At 41.6% G+C, this 27,799-nt stretch overlaps 1 protein-coding gene across 2 annotated transcripts in view; it reads left to right on the forward strand.

Annotated features, from left to right (window-relative positions):
• The window catches only part of adarb2 (adenosine deaminase RNA specific B2 (inactive)), a 723,544-nt gene that overhangs the window by 639,954 nt on the left and 55,791 nt on the right, over window positions 1–27,799 (forward strand). The window lies entirely within an intron of this gene.

The following is a 27,799-nucleotide window of genomic DNA, read 5'->3' on the forward strand; positions in this document are numbered from 1 at the left end:
CTGACTATTGAGTATATACAGTACACATGGATTAGAAGCTGAAAGCCCATTGACCTTGCTTGGCCTGCTGTGTTCATCCAGCTTCACACTTTGTTATCATGGATTCTCCAGCATCTGCAGTTCCCATTATCTCTGACCTCTGCTGTGATATCTGGTTCATTGCACTAACACATTTCCTCCTTTCACCTACACAATATATAAAACACACAATGGACTTTAAGCAAACTTTTTCACAAAGCCTGGCAGTCAGAAATTTAGCATCTTTTACAATCAAGTGATGGGGTCATAGTTGAATACTGTCAAGGGTGGTATTTGGAGGGGGGCAGCTTTATTCATAAGACTCTGACTGGGAAAATGCTTGATGTGTGAACGCAATGTACAGAATGAAATGAGCAAATGTCAAACTTTCGACTGAAAATCTTCACCTTTGCCACTTCGATTGTCTACACTAAATGTCCAATCAATGTTGAAGTAATCTAATCTTCATTTTCACCTGAGTGACAAAGGTAAAAATCATCCTCCAAAGTTTCCCAGCATAGACTTGAAAGCAGTATCATTGAAAGCTTGACTTGAAAGCAGTATCATTGCAGAAATTTTGGAATACTGAAGGAGGAGGACAGTCATAAATATGACCTCTAAGGATAAGATGTAATCTTATGAAATTAAAGAGGGATATCTCACTTCTTGTTCTCTCTGATCTCAATATTTCAATCTAACATGAGAGAATTCAATGGCATTACATCACAGTATCTCCCACTGCCAGCGTACTGGAGGTTGCCATTGGCTAGAAACTGTACTGGACTAGCCATGCAAGTACTATGGCTGTTGGAGCATCTCACAGGCTGGGAATATTGCAGAGAGTAACTTGCCTCCTGATTCCCCAAAGCCTGACACAAGTCAGGACAGCAAATCCAACAACACTCAAGAATTGGAGTTATTCATTTTCCACCTCCATCCCATCACATTGCAGACTATGATACACCAAACATCATTGGTTTGGTGACAAATGAACCATAATTCCCCTCTCTGCCTCAGAATTAATAGAGTGCTCCATGAATCAACATACTGATTGGCCCTCAAGTCTTCCATTGGTACCTCAAACTGCCATCACATCCAAGCATGCTTTCTGCCAGCTAATACTTTTAACCCAATAACAACAAAACACAAGCAGGTTGGTTAGGTCATTTGTATCAGAGATAATGGGAACTGCAGATGCTGGAGAATCCGAGATAACAAAGTATGGATCTGGATGAACACAGCAGGCCAAGCAGCATCTTAGGAGCACAAAAGCTGATGTTTCAGCCCTAGGCCCTTCATCAGAAAAGGGGGAGGGGGAAAGGCTTCTGAAATAAATAGGGAGGGGGGGGGAGGTGAATCGAAGATGGATAGAGGAGACAAGAGAGTTGCAGTGGGAGAAAGATCCCCTGATGTTTGTCGAGAGGTAGGAGGGTAACTTCTTCAGGTTAGAAATCCCTAGAAGAGGCTTCATGGTGTGGTTAAAATTGTATCAGAGATAATGGGAATTGCGGATGCTGGAGATAACAAAGTGTAGAGCTGGATGAACACAGCAGGCCAAGCAGCATCTCAGGAGCGCAAAAGCTGACGTTTCGGGTCTAGACCCGTCATCAGGTTAGGTCATTTGGCTGGATGGCTAGTTCACAATGCAGAGTAATGGCAACAATGCAGATTCAATTCCCACACTGGCTGAGGTTACCATCTAGGATATTCCTGCCCAACTTCTTCCTTCATCTGAGACATGGTGACCACCAGGTTAAATGACCATCAGTAATCTCTCTCTAATGGAACAGCCGCCCTATGGTCCCGTTGGACTATGGTGACTTCACCTTTGCTTAAGCATCTATTTTGGGCAAGCTACCATCGTGTGGATATTGATGTATTCCAGGGCTAAACCCACAGTCCAAAAGTGCAGTTTCCCTCATGTAATGCCTCACATGATGCCCAGACCCTGCTTGAGTTTACTGGAAAGGGGACTGCGATTAAAACCAACTCCAAAGATTTGAGCATTTGACCAGCAATGATGCATATCAAAGTGACCAGCCCAATGTAGATTGCACACACAGCAGATCTGTGGTCAGAAAGTAGATGAAGATTGAACTAAATGTTCACGCTTTACATTTTGTGTTCAGTCCTATGTAGGCCATTCATTTTCTTCTAAAATTGACTGCAGCGGTCTATTTAGCAGTGATAGTTCTGCTGCACCAGACCACATCACAGAGCTCTATGGGTGGTTGATTTTAAATTTATTAAAGTGATCGGAAGCTGGCAGGGAGAGGATTTGGGAAGGAATACTGGGGCTTTGAGATACTGTGCAACTACTGATTACAGCTTCAACTTCAATTCACATTCAAATCACTAAAATCGGAGAGAAGGGTAGGTTCTACCATTAGCAGAAATATCCTCAGCACAGGGACAGCTGCTTTACAGATAAATTCCTCAGCTTCGTCCTTATTCACTTGTCGATTTAACCCATTGTCTAACCAGAGAATAAATGTAATATCTATCACTGTGAACAAAAGCAAAAACATTTGGAGCAATAATGGAATGGGATAATGTATTATAGTAATGTAGCTCAGCTTTGGAGTAGATTGAGAATGTATTGGCTTGATTTTAGTAATCTGCAGTGAAAGAACAGCACTCACACTGACTTTGCAAAAAGTGCCCACAAACATTGATACATTGGACTTCGGAACAAGGGTGGGCCAATCAGATCTTTAAGTCTGTTCCACCATTCCATTAGATCATGATTAGATCTGTCTGAGGTCTCATTCCACTTTTTTCTCTCTCCCCCACCATAACACTTGACCCCCTTGCCTGGCAAAAATCTATCTAGTTCAGCCTTAAGTTATGACACAGAGATGGACAATGAAACAAATCAGCATTTCCACTTCTGTATTCAAAAACCTGTAAAATTAAAACCTTCAAAGACCCACAAAATTGATCCCAATAATTCTCAACCAGACTTTTGAAAAACGAATCCCAGGCTCTGCAAATAATTAACTCCAGACACTGATTTGAGGCTTAAACAAAAGGCTTAGCAATTTATTACCAGCACAGTAACTTCAGTGGAGCAAAAATGAATAACAAGATAATCTAATTTATGTCTATACCTAAACCCAATAACCTTCATTTTCAGGCTCACACAAACTTCCTCTGAGTGAACTGAGAAGGTAGGCCTGAGTGACATCTTTAGAAAATCACTCAAGAAACAGCAATCTAAACTTGTGGAACAGTGGATAAATTAAAGAAAAGAACAAAACTCACCAGATTACTTAAGGGATTCTCATAACGCATTGTTCCACAAAGTAAGGTTATTGTTTCTTGGGTAATTTTCTAATGGTGTCAATCAGAGCCACCTTCTCAAATCACTCAGAGGAAGTCAGTGATACTTACAATTTAGTTTATTTTTAAGAAACATCCAAAAGCTGATAGGAGTTTAGACAAGGAGCTTTCAAACCTTCATGCTGTAGCATCAACAGCCGAACTCCTCACAGCAAACACAATCCGAAACCGAAACTGACATTGCTCCCAGGAGGTACCAGTTACCATTCAAAATCTGCTATCTGGACCACAAGACTTCTCCCAGACTTGCTGGAATCAATTCCCAGGACCTTGTTAATGGCTAACATTTTCTATCTGCCTAACCCGCGTGTTGAAGTGCCGATGGATCCTTTTGATCAAGATTTAATTTAAGATCAATTAAATTGCAGGCCTTGTCTAACAAAACAACCACAGCTTGTTTGTTCTACTTTTTTAAAAATTCAAACTGCTGCCCACAGTCCAAATGTTATTTTCAGCTCACACTTCTCAGTTCACAGCATGAAATCAAAAGTGATTAAAGAGTAAAATAAAAATAACAAAAAGTCAGCAAGGGTTCACACACATGAATGGATTCAATCACTTAGCCTCCATTGCTCTTTGGGGAAGATAATTCCACACACTAACGAGTTTCTGAAATTTGAAATTTTTCCTCATCTTCATTTTAAAAGGGCCTCCTGTTTGTGATCTGTATCACCTAGCTCTAGAGTCCTCCACAAGAGGAAGTATCGTCCTTGCAGCCACCCTACTGAGTCCTCTTATAATGCATGTTTAATTAAAAATCACCTTATATCATTCCAATCTCCAGTTAGAAATAAATACAAGCTGTTCACACTATTTTCACAAGATAAGCTTATCATCTCAGGAACGTGTTGAGTGAACCTTCTCTATAATGGTTTTAATGCAATTATATTCTTTGAAATATATATGAAATAGATAATGTATTCTCATATTCTTAAAATTTAGCAGACTCCAGAGCATTGATGTCCCCCAATCCATTATGACTTTGAATTTAATGCTATCAATAAAGAATCTGTGCCAGCCTGTGACAGTCATCAAACAGGTTGATCAGCCAATCCAACTGATGAATTTTCAAAGGCAGCAAACCACATGGTTAAAAAACCCCAACTACAATTCACAATTTAATCAGACACCACAGGCAGCATATGTACTGATATCTATTAAATGAGCATGATTAAGTTAGAATTGCAAATATTATGAAAAAACTTTTAAAAAGTCTGTTTTATTCCTGAACCAGTCCTGGAATTGTTCATTGTTATTCTTAAGGAATGAAACTGCACACTTGTAAAATTATTTTTCCATGGATAGCAAAGCTGTTCAGCACTAATTATGATTTAGTGTGCCATTAAAAAAGTCTAGTTCCACCTCATACAACAAAGCTTAACATTTTCAAAATTGATTTTCATGAGAGTTGTGCATAAAGTTCACATCATATCATTGATTCTGTGTTAATTGCATTTGTCAAGACTACAGTGGTGCACACTGTAAAGAAACAAGGTATCATTTACAGCATCTTCCTGTTGTGAAAATGTAGTTCAGGGCACATGTGTTTTAGAATATATCTCTTAGTTTTAGGAATTAACATTTTCATTCTAGAAAATTGGTTTATAAGAAAAACTGATAATGACAGCCCTCGAGTACCTGCAATTAAAGTAAGTTTGCAGTATATTCACCTTAATGGTTGGGACCAGGATGACCTAAGAGTTATCCAGTTAGTCACATTCTCCTCCTTCCCCATATTTTTGGAGGTATTTCTCCTTTTGGTACATTTTGTGAAAAATTGACAAATATTCTATCAATAATTCACCCTGTACTCTTTTGACTATTATTTGTTATTAAATCTGCTTTCACCATACTTTCAGATAGTCGGTTCTTGAGAGTAGTAACTCCTTCTATTTCAAACAAAATTCTCATTTCCTCTCTAGTTATTTTGCCAGTTGTCACAAAACTGGGTTCTCTGGTAATTGACAGACTACCCAATCTCTTCTCCTTAAGAATATTCAATCAAACCTGTGTTTTTCAGCAAGCATTTGCTCTTGCATTGTCTTCCTTCAAGTCGGTGTTGATTTTGGTCATATTACTATTCTCAGTGTGTTTTGCCAGATTAAAGACACAATTTAAATGCAAGTTGCAGTTTCTCATTTTGACCGTCCTACCAATGGAAATATCTTAATAATTCTCTTTATTTAGTCTCTCAAATCCTTTAAACGTTTAAACAACACAAGTAAATCTCCCTTAACCTAACCTGCTCTAAGGATGCCTACATTACAACAGTGACTGCTCATCATGACCATCTCATTGGTGGTAAAGTGCTTTCTGATAACTTGAGATTAAAGAAGACACTATATGTTTAAAAATCTGCCTTTTACCTCTAGTCATTACACCAATATCTGACAAAAACTTTCTCTGTGGTATTCTTTTCTGCTGATGTTGCGGTGATGATTCAAAATGTTATTAATTTTTCCAGTGTCTGGTAGGAATGATGGATTAAATACTTACTTTTCAATTTGACTTGCAGAAGCAGAAAACTTTCTGAGTTCCTCATCAATAGTATTTTGCACAGCCCAAAAAAAGAGTCCTTTTGTTGCAGGTTTTATGACTGCTCCTTATTCCAAGATCCTATGGCTATAAATCCTTCAAATTCTGCAAAAAATGGGCAAACATTTTATCAGTGCTTCATATGCACAATTGTCATTTTAATAAAAATTGCTGGAGGAACACAACATCACATTTAACAGCAAAAGCGTACTCAATTTATTCTGAGATCCTAAATATTAAATGCAGTATTGAAGACAATGATTATTCAGCTGAAAAGAATTGATCATTTTCTTTTCTTTCAATTAGTAAGGTGTTTGAAGTTATCTTTAAGTGTTTTAAAAGGAATGTTAGATACATAAACGAGGGGCAAAGGAGTAAAAGGATATACATATATGGGGTGAAATTAAGGAAATAGCATGGGAGAAGAATTGCGTGGAAGATAAATCTTTTCTGGAGGGAATATAGATTTATATTAGATTTACAACAGTCTGATCAGAAATTCATACACATTACCTAGGCTGGTCTTCATGACAGTGCTGAGCGGGTGCAGCATAGTCAAAAGTGCCACTTTAAGGACGAAACCAAAACCTTATCTACCCTCTCAGGTGGAAGTAGGAGGTGACACTTGAAGAAGAGTAGGTTGGTTCTACTAACGCCCTGACCAACAGGTATCCCTCAATCACCAACATCACTAAAAAGCATTACGTGCTGATTATCTCATTGGTATTTGTGGGATCACACTGTCCACAGCATAGCTGCTTTGTTTCCCTAAGTTACAGCAGTCATTGCAGTTTAGAAGTACTCAGTTGTTAAGGGATTCTTGATGTTACACAAGGTACTGTATAATTGTCAGTTCTTCCTTCCTTAACTGTGAGTGGTGATTCTTGACATTGGCGTGGTAGCAGTGGCTGGAACAGAGACTCCTGGTGTCATCAAGGCAGCAGCAGAGCCCGGGCGAATCTGGGTTCAGCAGTGTTGGCAAGGTGGGCCCAGCGGCAAAGAGATGGCACCTAAACTGTGGTGACTTCTACACTTGTGGGTCCTTGCAGGTGGTGGTGAGACATTGGAGGTCTGTCTTTCAATTACTGAAGGCTAGGTATGGGCTGGTTGGAAGGACAGTTATTCTGAACTTTTTATTTCTGTTTTTTTTTATATTTATTCCAATGATGTGTAATGCTTGACATTTTTTATTTCTTTACTTTTCTAGTTATTTTTCCCTAAGAATTTGTTCTTAAGAATCTGCACCTTAGGTTCCTTTGTATTTAAGATGGCGCGATAAAGTGATGACTTGTAAACTTTTCACTGCATTTGTGTGAGTACATACAACAATAAAGCTAATTCAATTCAATTCAGCCTCGACCTTTATGACATTCACATGCAAAGCATTTTAGAGCAGGAGCCACTGGTTAATAATAAGGCACAGGAACTTCAGCTTTCACTGTGAGCACAGTGAGGCTAATAATAGTGACCCTAACCATTGCCAGTCAAAACTAATTCAACACTACTTGATCTCACAACCTTGCTGATCCTGTGGCTCAGTGCCACAGTGGGTGGCTGTGCATCATAGGGGACACTGCATTTTGGTTTAGAAGTGTTTGGACAGGAACAATTAGCATTCATGGCATACTCAGGGAAACAATTTTAACGCCTCAGAACACATGCTGAATTGACATAACTTCATTGAAGTGACAAGATTAATGAGTGCGCCCTGCTCATATACAGTCAGTTCCCTGGTTTCCTGGGATTCAGTAACCCTGTCAAATGGTCCCAGAAGCCCTCATTTTTTATGCACAAGCTAACACCATACGAAATAGAAACAAACAAATTGACCAATGGGAACTGTTCTATTTAAACTTGTTTCTGAAATTGATGTATATTCTTGCAGAATCATTGGTGGACATGTAAATTGCCCAATCTATATGCTCAAAAAACTGACAAGGAATCCTACAGGCAGGCTGCATGTATCGGAAGCTCTGTCTATGTTGATAATTTTCCAACTACCACATCCTATGAGAGAATGAGAGTACCTGCCTATGTAATGTATTTTTAATGTCTTTACAACATCCTAAAGTGGTTCACAGCCACTGATATATTTGCAGACTCTAGCATTGTTATTACAAACAGGCAAATAGGCCTTCAATATGCACACAGCAAGATTTCATAAATATCAATGAGCTATGACCAATGAGTTAGACTTGCATGTTAGATAAATTTTGGCCAGGACCCCTCCCTCATTTATGCTTGATTCAATCCCTCTGAATAGACAGGTAGCACCTCAATGCAACATATATGCATTCAGCTCTTGTTAATAATCACTTTGAGGTGTCTGCCAGAATCTGCTCTGACATACTGGAGCAGGGCTTGAACATGCAACCCATTGACTGAAAAGTAACAGTGATCCCAGCTGAGCAAAAACTTAAAGCTGGAGGCTTAACCAGCCTTTCTCCAAGGTCATTCAGCTGGATGGTATTGTACAGGGCTGCTCCCATACTTATCTGTTTCATACTTCTCATAGCCAGAGAACTGTGGCATCGGATAGACTGTTCACTGTTGATTCAATTGACTTTAAACAACGATGGTAAGGAGCCACAGCCAGAAGAAATCATTTAACAAGGAAGCTATAATGGATGGTGGTGTCCTTATACAGAGTTGGAGTAAAGCTGTCCCTTCCTGCTGCGTAACACTTGTTCAATGCTGTGAGGGTAGAGAGGACATTGACTGCAGTGATGAGATCCAAATACTCAAGCTGGTATCAAATCAGCAATTTAATTTGATCAGCAGTATGCATTATGATCTGTATTCCTAGTAGACATTGACTATATTAGTACGAACAGCTTCACCAAGACACAGCCTGGTGCATATCGCTTCAGATGGATAAAAGTCCAGAAATGACACCATTAGAGGTCCCTCATAGCTCTCAAAGAGGGGGTAAAACTGAAACCAATTTTTTCCCACTACCTTCAGCATTTACTCATTAAAAATAGCCTGATTAGTATTTGCTAAGTATCACAGTTTTCATGTTTAAACTCTGAAGAGATTAATTATTACTAAATCTGTCATTTCTCTCATGTTCTCATTTAATTAAGGATCTTTTTTTTTACAGAGAACTTAGTTGCTCACTGGATTGCTTCAGTAATTAACAGTCAAAAATATTTGAATAAAATTTGCAGATTGTCACACCTCTATGGCTTGCCTTACCATATGACAAAAGCAAAACTGTTTAAAATTCATGTTTGACGGTACTTCAAATCAACTGTAAATAATAGATACTGGTTATTGCGTGCACCCTTTTTTAAATCTTAATTTGATTCGCTTAATCTTGGGAAAAGAAACAGTTAATAAACACAGGACAGACATCATACAAACTAATGGCCGCAATTTCACAGAGTGCCTCTCAGAGGTTAACATTCCTAAACAATATCTGGCTGCTTTGTCAATACAACATTAAACCTGCCTATTGAATTTAAGTATGATTAATTTTGTTTATTTTTTTTTCAAATCACTTTTTTGTTTGAATAGTGAACCAATTTGCTGCTCAAGGCAATCATAAACATGTCTACGCTGTCTAGATAGCATAGAGTTTCAGTTTTTTTTCCCAATGCATTGATTGTCCATTACCCAGAAGATGCTGCATTTGTTTGCATTCTGTAGGTTATATCAATGCGCCTTGGATGTCAACCAGACAGCATGAGACAGGAGTCACATATAGGCCAGCCAATGAAGAGTTGGCAGTTCCATGAAAGACATTATTGAGCCAGTTGGGCCTTTATGACAAGACAACTTTTTGATACTAGCCCACCATATACAGAATATTTCTCAGTTCAGTTTAGAAACTTAGAAAATAGAAGCAGGAATGGGCCATTCAGCTCTCTGATCCTGCTCCACCACTCAGTGTGCTCACGGCTAGTCATCCAACTCAGTTCCCATTTTCTCAACATAGCTTTTCATCTCTTTGGCCCTAAGAACTATATCTAAGTCCATCTTGAAAGAATTCAACTGTTTTTTCTTCAGCCGCTTTCATCATCAGAAAATTCGACAGGTTTACTTATAATCTCTCATGGTGGGATGTGTATAAGTTCAAAAGAGATAGGGGCAATATTAGGCCATTTGGCCCAACAAAGTCTGCTCAGCCATTCGATCATGACTGATATGCTCCTCATCCCCATTTTCCTCCCTTCTCCCTTCAACCCACTGCCAATTAAAAAAAACCATCTAACTCCTCCTTAAATTTCCTCACTGCCCCAGCATCCACTGCACTTTGGGATAGCGACTTCCAACATGACTCAACCTTGTGAATTAACTTGCTGTGCAGCACCTTATCAAACACCTTCCAGAAGTCCAGATAAATTACATCTAAGGATCCCCATTATTCACTTTGCTTGCTACATCTTCGAAGAACTGTAGCAAATTGGTCAAACATGATTTGCCTTCCATAAAACCATGCTGTTTCTGATTGAGAGCATTTTGACTTTCCATATTACTTCCTTAATAATTGATTCTAACACTTTGCCAACAGCAGGTGTTAAACTTGTATCAGAGATAATTAATTTCTCTTCCTGTCACGCGGGAGATGGGGGTTCAATTCTCTGATGGGGAGGAGTCTTTTAAGTTATTTGCAGGTGTTAAACTAACTGGTCTGTAATTTCCCACATATTGCCTCCCTCCCTTTTTGAATACCGGTGTTACATTAGAATTTTTCCAACCCACTGGAACTTTTCCTCTGTCCAGGGAATTTTGGAATATTGTAACCAATGGATCCACTACCTCCACTACCACTTCCTTTAATACCTTAGAGTGTAGGGCATAAGGTCCAAGGGACTTACCTGCCCTCAATCTTAATAGTTTTCTGAGTATCATTTCCATATTGATGTTGATTATTCTAAATATTACCTTTCTATTGCCTCTAACTTGCCCATTCCAATAGAAATGTTACTACTGTCCTCCATCATGAAAACTGTGGCAAACTATTGAGTTAGATTCTCTACCATTTCAGTGATCCCCACCATTAACTCACTTGTTTCACCTTCCAAGGGTCCAACACTTACCTTTGTGACTCTCTTCCCTTTTATTTACCAATAGAAGCTTTTGCTATCCTTTTTTGATATTTTGTGCTAGTTTTCTTTTGTAATTCACCTTAGCTCTTTGTATTAATTGTTTAGTATCCCTTTGTTTATGTTTGGAAGTTTCCCAATCCTCCAGCCTGCACTGGCCTTTGCAATATGGTATACCTTCGTTTTTGACTTTATATTGTCCTTGACCTGCTTGTTTAGCCACAGGATTTTTTTACCCCCCCAACACCATCTTTCTTCCTCCCAGAGATATGTTTTAGTTGTAAGGAATTATGTAGGCCCTTAAATAACTGCTGCTGCTCATCCACTGTCTTACCTTTTAGCTTTCCTGCCCAATCTACTCAGGCCAAATCTGACCTCATGCCTATGTAATTCCCTTTGTTTTATTCCAGAACACTATTGTGGGACTCCACTTTCTCACCCTCAAACTGAATTTTGAATTCTATCATATTATGGTCACTACTTCCTAGAGGATCCTTAACTATGATGTCATCAATTAATCTCTCTTCATTACACAATATCAAATCCAGAGTAGTCTAATCCTTGGTTGATTCAATTACTAACTGCTCCAAGAAACAATCTCAAATACTTTCAATGAACTCTGCCTTCAGGCTAACCTTGCTAATTTGACCCACAATGCTATTAGGGAGGGAATTCCAGGATTTTGACCCAGCCACAGTGAAGGAACAGTGATATATTTCCAAGAGAGGATGGTGAGTGGCTTGGAGGGGAACTTGGAGGTGGTGATGTTCCCATATGTCTGATGCCCTTGTCCTTCTAGATGGAAGTCGTTATGGGTTTGGAAGGTGCTGTATCAGGATCTTTGGTGAATTTCTGCAGTGCATCTTGCAGGTAGTACACACTGCTACCACTGAGCGTCAGTGGTGGAGGGAGAAGATGCTTGTGGATGTAAAGCCATCAAGTGGGCTGCTTTGTCCTGAATGGCATCAACAGCTCTTAACTGCTCTTAGGGCTGCACTCAACCAGACAAGTGGAGGCTATTCTGTCACACTCCTGACTTGTGCCTTGTAGATGACGGACAGGCTTTGAGGAGTCAGGAGGTGAGTTACTTGCTACGGTATTCCTAGCCTCTGACCTGTGTTGTAGCAACTGTGCTTATGAGATGAGTTCAGTTGAGTTTCTAGTCAATGCTAACCCCCCGGGACGTTGTTAGCCGGAGATTCACTTATGGTAACACGATTGAATGTCAAGGAGCAGTGGTTAGGTTGTCTCTGATTGGTGATAGTCATAGCCTGGCATCTGTGTGGCACAAATATTACTTGCCACTTGTCAGCCCAAGTCTGGATATTGTTCAGATCTATGCTGAGTGCCCTCGATTAAACCATGTCTTTCTAAGTGACAAGTAATACTGTCCCTCAGAATTTCCCAAATGATTGGCTCACAACCAAGGTTAAGCTGACTCGCCTGGAATTGCTCAGTGTGTCTCTTCTTCCCTTTTTGAACAATGGAGCACTCTTCACAGGCGTCTACAACTACACCCAGAGAGAATTGGAAAATGATGGGCAGTGCTTTCATTATTGCTTCCCTTACTTCTCTTCACAGCTAAGGATATATTTCATCCCCAGGTGATTTATGTATTTCAAAGTGCTAAATACCTTAATATTTCCTCCTTCATTGAGTTAATCTCATTCAATATTTTGTATTCTTAAGGCAGTATTCTTGTCCAACCGTTTTTGCCCATTATGATTCTTGCTACATCCAACATCTGGAACAGCATATGTAGGAGTATCTGACAGCACAGACTATACTAGACACAACACAAATCCTCCAGGAAATCTGCACAAATCTGACAAACACACTACTCTATATGTTCCATAATGGATTCTACCATCGAATTCCCTGCTGATCAGCAGCATTCTATTTCTCATTTGATATACAGAAATGATAGATAGCGTAGTTACTTAGCCTTTCAGTCTGAATGTCATCAACAGCATGGAAGCTGCACCTAAAGAGAGTCCTGGAAAGAAATCGAGAAAATGCTTAACATTAGCAGCTTTTCGTACCCAAAAATAAGAGATACCATGGAGTGATCCCATACTGCAATCTAATCTCTGTGTTCAGAAGCCATTTTAATTTCAGCCTTGGTGCGAAAGTCTTGATGAGATTCGCATCTGGCAATCATTTCCATTATTGTGTGCTTACTCTCGAGTTCACTCCTCTGTGATTTTAGCTCCGTTAAACCATTGCAAGGCTAATAATCGTTTTTACAAATAACTTCAGGTTTATTTTATTCTAATTATTACATTAGTTCAGCTTTATCATTTCAGTTAAAGGGGATTATTTAATTTTTGTGGCCAGTGATTTTTACTCTAGATGTGACATTGTCTCAGTGGCTGTTTGATTGGGGCTGACACCGCACCTATAATTAAAGATGAGAAATTGCCCTTTCTCATCATCCAGTACAACTAACTAGCACACTACTTTCCTGAAACTACTGTGTTTTTGTATTGCAGACTTTTGACTGTGATGGATGTACTGCGGGTTTCGGACTGCTTGTTTGATTGATTGCTTTTGCTATCAACTTGGAAAAATTGGTCATTGAGCAATTTTTTTTATTTGTTCCTTGGATGCAGGTGCCAGGGCAAGGTTGCGTTTAGTGCTCAGAACAGATGTGGTCTTCTCTGGCAAATCTTACTGTCTTTATAATGATGGCATTCGCGGCGTAGTCGTAGTCAGGGAATTCCAGTGTACTGATAAAAGGAATGATGATATATGTCCACTGATGATATATGGCTTCAAAGAAACGTTGAAGCTGACAGTGTTCCCATGATATTCCTGCTCTTGTCTTTCCTGTTCCATAAAGGTCATCAGGAGGGGGTGCTGCTGTTGAAATATCCTGGTTGAATTGCCAATTGTACGTACTGCAAGTACAGTGCAATGGTGTTAGAACGAATGAATTCAGCAGTAGGGTAACAGCTGTGTGAACTCTTTGGTCCTCAGTACTGTTGATTTGTGCAGCATTGTTCCCATCAGGGGGGGCACAGAATATCCCATTTCACTCCCAAATTGAGCTTTGTGAACATTGTTTCAGAGGTAATAGGAACTGCAGATGCTGGAGAATCTGAGATAACAAAGTGTAGAGCTGGATGAACGCAGCAGGACAAGCAGCATCTTAGGAGCAGAAAAGCTGACGTTTCGGGCCTAGACCCTTCATCAGAAAATGGGGAGGGGAAGGGGGTTCTGAAATAAATAGGGAGAGAGGGGGAGGCGGATCGAAGATGAATACAGGAGAAGATAGGTGGAGAGGAGACAGATAAGAGGCGGGGATGGAGCCAGTAAAGGTGAGTGTAGGTGGGGAGGTAGGGAGGGGATAGGTCAGTCCAGGGAGGACAGGCAGGTCAAGGGGCCGGGATGAGGTTGGGAGGAAGGAGATGGGGGTGCGGCTTGAGGTAGGAGGAGGCAATAGGTGAGAGAAAGAACAGGTTAGGGAGGCGGGGATGAGCTGGGCTGATTTTGGGATGTAGTTGGGGGTGGTAGATTTTGAAGCTTGTGAAATCCACATTGATACCATTTTTGGGCTGCAGGAGATCCAGGATGGGCATATCATCTAAGGAATGGGAGGAGGAGTTGAAATAGTTCGCAACTGGAAGTGCTTTTCACAAGCTTCAAAATCTCCTCTCCCCCTACTGCATCCCAAAGCCAGCCCAACCCGTCTCCACCTCCCTAACCTGTTCTTCCTGTCACCTATCCCCTCCTCCCACCTCAAGCTGCACCTTCATTTCCTACCTACTAACCTCATCCCGCCCCCTTGACCTGTCTGCCCACCCCGGACTGACCTATCCCATCCCTACCTCTCCACCTACACTCACCTCTACTGGCTCCATCCTCACCTCTTTAACTTGTCTGTCTCCTCTCCACCTATCTTCTCCTCTATCCATCTACGATCCGCCACCCCCTTCTCCCTATTTATTTCAGAATCCTCTCCTCCTCCCCCATTTCTGATGAAGGGTCTAGGCCAGAAACGTCAGCTTTTCTGCTCCTCAGATGGTGCTTGGCCTGCTGTGTTCATCCAGCTCCACACTTTGTTATCTCGAAGAAATAGTGAAGGCTCTGGCCATCATTTTCCAATCCTCTCCAGTTATAGATACGTCACTGGAAGACTAAGATCCTAAAATATAGGAGCAAAATGAATCTTGTCAGCCCATTCAATCTCAGCTGTTACTCAGCCCCATTCTCCTGCTTTCTCTTTCTGACCCTTGATCCCTTATTAATCAAGAACCTTTCTATCTCTGTCATAAATACACTGTATGACTTGGTCTCCACTGTCTTCTGTGGTGAGGCATTCCACAAAGTCACCATCCTCTGGCTGAAGAAATTCCTCCTAATCTCAGTTCTCAAAGGTCATCCCTTCACTCTAAGGCTGTGCCCTCGATTCCTAGTCTGCCCTGTAGTGGAAGCATCTTCCCCAAGTTCAATCTATCCATGTAGTATTCTGTAAGTTTCAATGAGATCCCCTCCTCATCCTTCTGAAATCCATTGAATGCAGACCCAGAATCCTGAATGGCTTCTCATATAATAAACCCTTCATTCCCAGGATCATTCTTGTGATCCGACTCGAGACCTCTTTAGATACAGAGCCCAAAACTCCTCATAATATTCCAAGTGCTATCTAACCAGAGTCTTAAATAGCCTCTACACAGCCCTCACACCTCGCCCCTGCCACAACCGCACAAAGAGGATCCCCCTCGTTCTCATACACCACCCGACCAACCTCCGGATACAATGCATCATCCTCCGACACTTCCGCCATCTACAATCCGACCCCACCACCACCACATATTTCCATCCCCACCCTTGTCTGCCTTCCGCAGAAACCACTCTCTCTGTGACTCCCTTGTTTGCTCCACACTGCCCTCCAACCCCACCACACCCGGCACCTTCCCCTGCAACCGCAGGAAGTGCTACACTTGCCCCCACACCTCCTCCTTCACCCCCATCCCAGGCCCCAAGATGACTTTGCATATTAAGCAGAGGTTCACCTGCACATCCGCCAGTGTGGCATACTGTATCCATTGTACCCAGTGTGGCTTCCTCTACATTGGGGAAACCAAGCGGAGGCTTGGGGACCGCTTTGCAGAACACCTCCGCTCGGTTCGCAATAAACAACTGCACCTTCCAGTCGGAAACCATTTTAACTCCCCCTCCCATTCTTCAGATGACACGTCCATCATGGGCCTCCTGCAGTGCCACAATGATGCCACCCGAAGGTTGCAGGAACAGCAACTCATATTCCGCTTGGGAACCCTGCAGCCCAATGGTATCAATGTGGACTTCACCAGCTTCAAAATCTCCCCTTCCTCCACCGCATCCCACAACCAGCCCAGTTCGTCCCCTCCCCCCACTGCATCACACAACCAGCCCAGCTCATCCCCTCCCCCCACTGCATCCCAAAACCAGCCCAGCCTGTCTCTGCCTCCCCAACCTGTTCTTCCTCTCACCCATCCCTTCCTCCCATCTCAAGCCGCATCTCCATTTCCGACCTACTAACCTCATCCCACCTCCTTGACCTGTCCATCTTCCCTGGACTGACCTATCCTCTCCCCACCTCCCCACCTATACTCTCCTCTCTACCTATCTTCTTTTCTCTCTATCTTCGGTCCGCCTCCCAGTCTCTCCCTATTTATTCCAGAACTGTCTCCCCATCCCCCTCTCTGATGAAGGGTCTAGGCCCAAAACGTCAGTTTTTGTGCTCCTGAGATGCTGCTTGGCCTGCTGTGTTCATCCAGCTCCACACTTTGTTGTCTTGGATTCTCCAGCATCTGCAGTTCCCATTATCTCAGCATTACATTCCAGCTTTTGTATTCTTCCCCTCGCAAAAGGAATGCTAACATCACATTTGCCTTAGAGATATTAGGAACTGCAGATGCTGGGGAATCTGAGATAACAAGGTATAGAGCTGAATGAACACAGCAGGCCAAGCAGCATCTTAGGGGTAGGAAAGCTGATGTTTCAGGCCCAGACCCTTCTTCAGAAACCTTTCTATCAATTGAATCTGCATGTTAAACCTATGAAAATCCTAAATTAAGACTTCCAGGTTCCTGAGACAGGTCACTGGACCCAAAACATTAACAGTGATTTCTCTCCACACTGCCACACCTGCTGAGCTTTTCTAGCGGCGTCTCCTTTTGCTCCCAAGTTCCTTTATGCATCAGATTTGAGATTTTTCCCCATTTAAAAAATACTCTATGCCGCTATTTTTCCTACCAAAGAGCATATCTTCACACCTTCCCACGTTGTATTCCAAATGCCACTTCATTGCTCGCTCACCAAGTCTGTCCAAGTCCTTCTGCAGTCACCCCACTTCCTCAATACAACCTCCCTCCACCTGTCTTCATGTCATTTGCAAACAGCAAAAATGCCCTCAGTTCGTTTGTCTATATTGTACCATTGTTTAAAAGGGCAGAAAGAGAAAGACCAACTAATTCCAGGCCATTCAGCTCAACTGTGGGGGTGAGAAACTATGAGGAATTATACTAATCATTATTTATAAAGACATGCATTAATCAAGGACAGTCAGTGTGGATTTGTTGTAGGAACATTGTATCTTTCCCAGAAAACTGAAAGTCGACAGTATCCCAGAGGTTGTCTCGATCTTTAGATAGAGACAGCTGATAGTGAGCTTAACCTGAGCATCACTGCACCTAAGGCAAGAGGTGAGGTGGGAGTTACACAGTGATCTCAGACAGTATGGGAATTGAACCTGTACTGTTGGTGTCTTCTCTCAATCGCAAAGCAGCCATCCAACCAGTCGAGTTAACCAATGCCCACCTGGCTATGCACAACCACTCCCCAAGCTGAATAACGCACCCATGTAAAGTAAAATTTTGCTGATCTACTGTAAAGAGTCATCAATTAACCAGTCACTTCTAACTACTTGGTACTAATTTTAATTTACCGACCTTCATAATATGGCTACTAAGTTAAAACTCTAACTCATGACTGAGTGTTAATTGTGTGTCATGCATGGTTGCAAAATTTTGGAGATGCTACTCTGAAACAGAAACAATGAGGTGCCATTTTAACCTTGTTCACCTCCAGGAAACTGAATGGCATCATATCTAAAATGTATATTTAGGAAGAAGTTTGCTCATTCTGGTATAAAGTATTATAGGCATAGGTTTAAGGTGAGAGGGGCAAGTTTAGAGGAGATAGAATAGAATTAAGTTTATTGAGTGTGTATTGGACTACAGAAGTACAGGAGCACAGTGAACAGTTTACAGTGTCATCCACATGGCACCATCTTTGGCCCAAAGTAACTAGGTGCAAATCATAGATACAAAATAGAGAAATTAAAAAAAAAGTTCCATTACTTTACAGTTATTCATAATATAAGTTAGAAAAATAAGAACTAAAGTTAAAAAGATAAACGTGAAGTCTTTCAATATAGGGCCTACAGTAGTTCAATGAAGTGGGTTTCTACGTGTGCTCTGACCAAGCTTGAAAGATGCTGACTGCTTGCACTGGTCCCCAGACCAACAACCCGTCCCTGCTCTCTGCTCCAGGCATGCTGGCCATTCTGCTCCTCTCTGGGCATCTGGCCAACTAGCCATTCCACTCATCTCAGGCCTTCAGCCTGTTGGCTGTCTCCGCTCCGGACCCACTAGCCATCCCTGCTCCGCTCGGAACAAACTGACCAACCCGCTCCACCCACGACACACTGGCCATCTCCGCTCCGCTCAGGACACAATGGCCGGCCCCACTCCACTCGGGACGCACTGACCATCCCTGCTTCGCTCCGGCTGTTTTGATGGTGTCACCAACACTCTGATGATGTCACCCCTGCTCCAAGGTAAGTTTTAAAACAAAATGTAAAAATACTTTAAAAAAAAGAAGATTGAGTAAAGAAAGGATGGAATGTTCAAACCCTCGGCTCAGGAACTGAGACAATGCCTATTCCATTGCCATCATCTGTGCAAGACAAGGTTTTTACTCAGAGGGTGATAGGTGCCTGGAACATGCTGCCATGGGAGGGGGTAGCAGCATATACAATATCGACATTAAAGAGGCATTAGGACAGGCATATGAACAGGTAGGGAATGGAGAGCTCCCGGACCATGTACAGGCTGATGGGAATAGTTTAAGAATGGCATTGTGGTCAGCACAGACATGGTGGGTTGAAGGACCTGTTCCTACGCTGTACGGTTCTATGTTCTTTGTTCTGCGTAGCTAATCTAGCACATAACGTGCCAAGCTTGGAAAAGTTGTCAGTTGTGGATAAGCTATATCAGTCCTGTGAATTCAATGTCAATGACGTTCTCCCAGTTCCTTAATTTGTACGGATTATATAATTTTTACAAGGTGCAACCAGCTTATGCTGGCTGAAGAGGGTCTGGTGTACTCAAGGCGTACACTTATGAGCTTAGGCCTTTCCTGTTTTCTTCTAGCTTTGTCTGTCAGGTCAGATCAGATCACAATTATTCAATGAAGTTTTGCCTAATACTCACTCACAAGATAATTGTGAGCAACAAAGCCACAAGGGTCACTATAATATTTTCTAATCACCTTGTTCAGAAACACTATTACACACCTCTGGAGGAAGCAGGGCTTGGGCTTTCCCTACTCCAGAGGCAGGAACACTGTTACTGCGCCATAAGACCCCTCCCGAGAGCCCTGTAATGAAAGACCTGTCCAGGCATTAGGTTCTACCAATTGCAGATACTTTTATAAACCTGTTCAAACGGGTATTTTTGTACCCCTGGAGCATCGGAGGCTGAGGGGTTAAAGACATTTCTAAAATCATGAAGGGCATGGATAGGGTAAATAGACAAGATCTTTTCCCTGCGGTAGGGCAATTCAAAACTAGAGGTCATAGGTTTAAGGTGAAAGGGGAAAAATATAAAAGGGACTTAAGGGTCAACATTTTCCTGCAGAGAGCGATGAGTGTATGGAATGAGCTGCTAGACGAAGAGATGGAGGCTGGTACAATTCCAACATTTAAAAGGCGTCTGGATGGGTATATGAACAGGAAGGGCTGAGAGGAGGTATAGGCCAAATGCTGGAAAATAGGTCTAGATTAATAAAGGATCTCTGGTCAGCATGGATGAGTTGGACCGAGGGGTCTGTTTCCATGCTGTGTATCTCTGTGACTCGTAATGTCACACTCTAGTGAAAATGAGACTCGGGCTATGGTCTTCTGACCCATAGATGAGGACACAACCATTGTGCCACAAGGACTGTCCCATAAAGTTTTTCCCAATCAACATGTTCAGAGATGATGTTACACACCTCTGGAACAGGTTGGACTTGAATCCAGGCTTCCTGGTCCAGGCGAGGGCACATTACCACGAGGGCTATCCCAAAGAGGTCACTTTAAACCAAGCTGCCTAATCAGAAACAGGTGGGACCAAACTAATTGTATGTTCTGTACCCCGACTTCAATTACTTTCCACTGATTGGGGCAGAGAGTAAAACAGATGGTAACTCTAAAATGCCTGAAGAGTGAGTTCGGTTAAAATGAGCTTAGGTTAAGCCTCCGTGGTTTCTCTAGTTTTCCCTCATAATTTAATCCACTGGCACTGGGATCAGCATTGTGGATCTTCTCATCACTATCTTTAGAATCTCAGAATTCCCTTTTAGTATCAGCATCAAACCCTGACTTAATACTCAAAATACAAAATGGTGGAGCAATGCACAATTTCATCAAAGACTACTCCAATTTATATTCCACAGATTTAGGAATGATTGCAGTACAAATACTGTAACGATTGCAGTATTTGGTTTTTGTTTTGCTCCTGCTCCACAATGATTTATGTTGAGTAAGGAGCCTCAATTCTCTCCTAAGACCACCTTTCACAAGTTCAACTCTATTAATAGATGACATACGCTCACCTTTTATTTTCCACAAACACTCTACCCTTAACACTTGCATTGAATTTAATCTGCTATTGTCATGCTCCATTTGCAGAATTTAGCTAAATGACCTCTGATCTAAAGTTTAACCTGACTTCCCTCCACCTGTTCTATTCATCATTCATGAGCACACCCAGCTTCGAATGGGTTTCCGAATCTGAGTGGTAAAGCTACGTTTTAGGAAAGGTGAGAGCGGCTAAGATTGATGGCCAATGGAAAAGTTCTGAATCCTATGTTCTTACCTGTGCTGTAACATAATCAGAGAACCAAACCTCAATATTGTTATCCAGTCAAGATCAAAATAGCTTCCTGATTTTTCATTTCATCTATTCCTGTGACATTTCAGTGATGTGTCAGCAATGCATTATGATCATAGGCGGGATCCCAATGGCAAAAGGTCTCTTTACAACATACCACCCAGCTATTCAAGATGGCAGCACTGGCACAGGTCAACCACATTTTATATATCTCTCTCCTTTTCATATTTGTTCTTATTTTCTTCATCTCCCTGAAGTCAGGGAGGCTAGTGCGGTGTTGGCAGTGTCCGGAATGGGGACTCCTGGCTTTGTAGGCCCGATGCGTGGACTCCTAGAATTGGCAGCAAGGCTTCAGCTGCAGCAAAGCAGAGTGGGCACTCCTGGCTGTGGTAGGCCCAGAGTGGGGATCTTGCACAAGTCCTCGAGCTGTGTTTGGGACCCCTCTGACGAAGCTGAGCTCTATTTAAGTGCTTTTTTCCATTCTTTTGAACCTCAAAATGGCACCAGGTTGTGCCGACAGCACACTTTCACGGTATCTCCCCAGATGTGTGTGACAATAACTCATTCATTCATCACACCACTTTGTTTGTCCCTCTCATTAAATACTCAAATCACAACTGCAAAAATGCCTCTTTTTAGTTATTCTGATCACCGCATGCAAATTAGCAAATCTTGCTCTCACATTCATTAATATATCCTTTACAGCATTTCAAACAGCAAAGGATTTTCACTGTTTGTGACATATTGAAAAATCACTAATTTGAATAAATGCAATTTAGACATGCAAATCATGTGTATGTTAACATAAATGATTCATTTATCACGAGAAAGGCTGGGTTATTGTTTAGGGAATGGTACCATAGTGGTGTTGATATTGGACCAGTTTGTTATTTGACTAGAAACAGAACTGACGCAGAGACATGTGCCACAATTTTACCCCCAGTTCCCAGGTCACAGCAGTTCTCTCATGTGGTCCCACCATTAGAGAATTTTACCAGATGCAGAGAGGGTTCCTGCTGCAAAGAAATTTAGACAATTAAGGAGCAAAACAGGAGCCATATTATGTTGCCACCCAATAGTGTGATGACTGTTGCCAGGTGCAGAAATCACCACCTAAATGGAGGTGGCATCCACTGGTATCCTGGGTGGTTGGTTTTATGAACAGAAGCTGTGGGATTACAAAGTCAGCTGCTGTGGTGCCAATGACATGCCTGGAGGAGTTTGCTCTCCAATCCCCTGAACTGTGAATTCTTGTTCTTTTATTACTTACTTTTCTCTCTGATGGGCCCAGACCAGGCGCCCAACTTGCTCATCCTCATTGGACGCTAGTTAGGAGTCTGGCCGCGATAAAATTGCCAGGCAGGTCCTTCTGCTGCAAGTACTCACGCTCGGGCCCTGATACCACTCGCAATATTCCACCCAGTTGGTGCCAGTGTACTCCTTCAGTGCCGATGGAGTGGTATGCTGGTAGAGTCACTATCTGGCAGACAGGACAATGAACGCAATCTTCACCTGCCTTCCCTTGTGGATGTAAACAATCACAGGACACTACATCTTAAAGAAAAGTCAGAAAGTTATCCCAGGGATTTGGGAATCTAAACATCCAAGCATTAATGAATGTGGAATGAAAACTCATGTGCACCACTGATCTCCTTTAGGGAGGGAAATCTATTGCCCTGACTGGATCTGAATGTGATTCTAGACCCACGGAAGAGGGGTTGATGCTTAACTAACCCTTGAAATGACCAATCGAGTCATTCAGTTGTCAAGATGTTTCACCACCAACTTCCCAGTGGTGAGCATGAAATAACAGCCTTGCTAGCATTGCCCGAAGCGAGCAAATGAATTAAAAGAAATATTTATAAGCATGGCTGGTGTTCTGTGTCTACTGAGCCCTTACATTTTGCAATGGGTTTAGATACCCTCTACAAAAGTGACCAAAGAACCACTGAGTTAGCGTTTAACTCCACCTCCCGTCTTTGGTATGGGGAAATCTATTTCCTCATTGTGCTGATTACCAAATATAAAGTTAATCTAATTAGCATAATTCAGTCATCTCTTTCTCTTGATGATATAATGAATATATCCTTCAACTTCCAAAAGGATAAGGTTTGTGAATACTGAGTTGTAAAAGATTTTTTAAATTGACTTAATCAGCCTTTGCAACATAAACTAAATTACCATTCTTAATGGGGTTTTTTTTAATGTTTATCTCATAAATTGCACACAGAGATTAAAAATAGTGCCCCAGCTGGCTTGATTGAATATCTCGCTATGGAATGAACATTGAATTGGCATTGTCTAAGCCTATCATGGGATGTTTGATACACAGCTACAACTAGTTTGTTTTCTTAAATTTGAAAACCAACATAGTTCCTTCCAGGTACCAGATCTTATGGGGAAGACATTCAGGATACCCCACAACAGGCTTCCAGCCTGATTTCATCTTTCACATCTATTTAAATGATGACCTAATATTGTTCAATAGAATTAAGGTAAAAATGATAGAGCATTTAACTGACAACAAATCTAGATATAGAGATGTTTGTCATCACAAACAGGAAGGCTGGCAGGCAACCATGGCACTGTTGATAGCTCTCTGAATCAGGAGGTTGTGGGATAAAGTCCTACTCCAGATACTTAAATGCAAAAATCAAAATCAGTTCAATACCAATAGAGTGCTATCCTGTCAGAGTCACCATTTGGCAGACAAAGCAATGAACTCTGTCTCTACCTACCTTTCATTGTGGATGTAAAAGATCACAGGACACTGTATTTTAAAGAAAAGCCAGATAGTTATCCAGAGATTCTAGTCAATATCTCACCCTGACTCAATAGATTGAAAGCAAATCGTCTGATCATTATCATGTTGCTCTCTGTGACACATTGCAGGGTGAAAATCAGCTGCTAAATTCTTTAAACTACAGTGGTCATTGCATACCTCATTGGCTATAGCATAATTTGAGATATCCTGATATTGTGAAAGCTGCCACGATTAAATGCAAGTTTATTCTTATTGATAAAAAATCAATAACTGGAAACCCTGGATCTGAGCATCAATCCTCACTGAGAATCATTGGTCTGGGAATTACCAGGGGGGTCTTGAACTAAGTGGTTGACAACAATCGGGGAGGTAGGATGTTACTGAACAGGAAGTAGTGATTCAATTGACACTAAGCTTAGGTTTTGCAATCTTTTAGATAATATAATGTGAGGTTTATGCTTTATATATACTTTAAAATCATGTATTTTTGTGTTTGAATTTTTAAATTTTGATCTAGTGGCATAAGGGTTTTCTGTGTACCTAGAAGCATTTAATAATTCATTTGACATTATTTTTGTAGTCTTGATGATTTCTTTAAGAAACAGTCTGTGAGAGATAGTTTTGGAAGCTAATTAGAGTATGGTACATTAGGAATCTTTACAAGTGAACAATGTGAACTGTGCAGCGCAAAAAGATTTCATGTTGAAAATTCAAGAATTTTTGGCAGGCTTAGGGAAAACACTCAGCTTCAGGGTAAAAAAGATTTTCTTTCAGTTTCAACTTGGGCAGTTCGACAAGAATCTAAGCAAAGCATTTGCTCCTGAAAAAGGGAAGAATAGCTTGGAACTGTTAAAAATAAGTTTGATTTGATTTGATTTCTTGTTGTCACAAGTACCTAGGTACAGTGAAAGGATTTGTTTTGCAGGCAGGCCATAACATACAAAGATCATAAGGTGATTGAACAGCGTGAGGAAAACAAAGTTACGGCTGGAAAGAAGCTGCACAAAAAGCAAAATCAACATTAGATTTGAAATTTGAGAGATCCATTCAGGAGTCTAATAACAGTGGATACAAAGCTGCCCTTGAACCTGTTGGTACTTGTGTTTAAGCTTTTGTGTCTTCTGCCTGACAGAATGGGTTGGAAGTGATTATAACCGGGATGGGAGGGGCCTTTTATGATGTCGGCTGCCTTTCCAAGACAGGGAGATGTGTAGGTGGAGTCTATGGATGGAAGGTTGGTTTGTGTGATGGACTAGGTTGTGCTCACAACTCTTTGTAGTTTCTTATGGTCCTGGCAGAGCCGTGATGCATCCAGAAAGAATGCTTTCCTTTGTGCATCTATCGAAGTCGGTGAGAGTCCTTATGGACATGCTGAATTTCCTTAGATTCCTATGGAAGAAGAGATGTTGTTTAGCCTTCTTATAGGCTATCTAAATATAAGAGGTTTAGTAAGGGGAAACAACCTTTCCACATTTACCTTATCATGTCTGCTAAGAATCTTATATGTTTCACTAAGGTTGCCTCTCATTCTTCTATATTCCAATGAGTACAGGCTCAATCCACTCAATATCTCCTCAATAGCTCAATAAGTATCAGTTTCATGACCTTTCTCTGGACTGGCCCTCAATGCCAGTATATCTCCCTTGATGCTTTTGTCAACAAAAATCTACCAGTCTCTACAAAGCCAAGAGCCCACATTCCAATCACTATCGACACCTTTTCAACCTCCCCACGATGTGAGGAAGATGTAGAAAAGAAGAAGAAAAGAAAACAAGATGGAAAGGAGAGAGACAGACAGAAAACAGGATGCAGCCAGCCTTGAGCAGATGAGCCTACCATGCAGATGCTGCCATCTATAATAACTGGACTTGGTTTCTCCTCTGTGCTGCTGGCTCGCTCTCTGCTGTTGCCATTGCATACTTCACACTACTATGCCCACTTCTGCCATGCTAAAGATGCTGAAGAGACATTAAAAGAGAAAAAAAGAGAAAACGGAAAAGGAACAAAGCAAAGATAGCCGATAGAAGTGGATGAGTGCCAGACCAGGAACTCAAACGCGACTCTGCTACTCTGTCACTGCCGTAAGGTGATAAAGAAGGCATGTGGATGCTCTCCTTCATTGAGCAAGGTATTGACTACAAAAGCGCAATGTAAAGCATGTAAAATCAGCATGAAAAATTAAAGTCCATTAGACTGACATAGCATGCTGACATGTATAGAGAACTGGTTATCAGTCAAGAAACAAAGAGTAGGAATAAATCTGGCTTTTTCTGACTGGAAACCAGTGACTAGTGGGATACCGCAGGCATCAATGCTTGGAGCCCAGCTATTTACAATATTTCTGAGTGAATTAGTTAAGAGAATGAAATGTAATATCACCCATTTTTCAGATGGCACAAAGCAAGGGGGGAGGGATGCAGAGATGCTTCGGTGTAATTTGGAAAAGTTGAGTGAGTGGGGCAAATGTGCAACCAATGAAATATAATGTGGATAAATGTGAGATTATCCACTTTAATAACAAAAGCAGGAAGGCAGATTATAATCTGGACGGCAATGAGTTCAGAAAGGTGGAATGCACAACCAGACCTGGATGCCCTTGTGCATTAGTCACTGAAGGTAAGCATGCAGGTGCAGCTTGTGGTGAAAAAAACAAATGGTATATTGGCCATCATAGTGAGAGGATTTGAGTGCAGGAGAAGGGAAGTCTTACTGCAATTGTACAGGGCTTTGATGAAACCACACCTGGTGTATTATGTTCAGTTCTGATCTCCATATCTAAGGATGGATGTTCCGGCTATGGAGGGAAATGTTTACCAGACTGATTCTTGGGATTGTGGGACTGACATATAAAGGTCTATGAGTTGATTTAGGCCTATATTCACTTAAAACAATGAGGAGCTGCCACTAGAAACCTACAAAATTCAAACTTGACAGAATAAATGCAGGAAAGATATTCCTGATATTTCCAATGACCTGCCAACCCAAAACCAGGAAATCACAGTCTGAGGATACATAATAGGCTATTTAAGACTGGGATAGAGAAGATGGTTTTCACCCTTAGAGTGCTGATCCTGTGGAATTCTCTGCCGCAGAAAGTAAAATCCTGGTCACCACATTGCAGGAAGGACGTATTTGCCCCTCAGTAAGCATAGAGGACATCTACAAGAATGGTGTCAGGGGTTGGAAATTTTAGCTAAGAGGAAAGATTGAATACTCTTGAACTGTTTCCTTCGGAACAAAACAGGCTGAGTGGCCAGCCAAGGTATAGAAAAATGAGGGACTTGTATGGAGTGGACAAGGAAGATCTGACTCCCCCCATGAGGTGGTCAGTAACTGGGGAGCACAGATTTAAGATAAATGAAAGAAGGATTAAAGGGGACATAAGGAGAAATACTTTCGTTCTGAGCACCGTGCGTGTCTGGAATTTGCTGCCCAGTTTAGTGGTGGACTGGAAATACTCAAATCATTTAAAAGGGATCTGCACTTGAAGCACCTGAATCTGTAAGGCTGTAGATGAAGTGCTGATAAGTGGGATTAGGATGGGAGTCAGTGCAGACATGATGGGCTGAATGGCCTTTATCTGTACTGTAATTTTTCTAACCCATTAATGCCACAGGATCAAGCGACAACTGCCTACAGACTCAAGTAGAAGTAAGAAAAAGGGAGAAAAAATAAGAACTGGGAGCAGGAGAAGGCAAGAGACAGGCAAGAAGGGGTAAGATAAAGGAACCTTGGATGACGAGAGCGGTGGAGCTTCTTGTGAAAAGGAAGAAGGTAGCTTACATAAGGTGGAGGAAGCTAGGGTCAAGTTCAGCTAGAAAGGATTACTCGCAGGCAAGGAAGGAGCTCAAAAATGGTCTGAGGAGAGCCAGGAGGGGGCACGAGAAAGGCTTGGCAGAACGAATCAGGGAAAACACAAAGGCATTTTACACTTATGTGAGGAA

Source organism: Stegostoma tigrinum, chromosome 2 (genome assembly GCF_030684315.1).
Source record: "Stegostoma tigrinum isolate sSteTig4 chromosome 2, sSteTig4.hap1, whole genome shotgun sequence".
Taxonomy (NCBI): domain Eukaryota; kingdom Metazoa; phylum Chordata; class Chondrichthyes; order Orectolobiformes; family Stegostomatidae; genus Stegostoma; species Stegostoma tigrinum.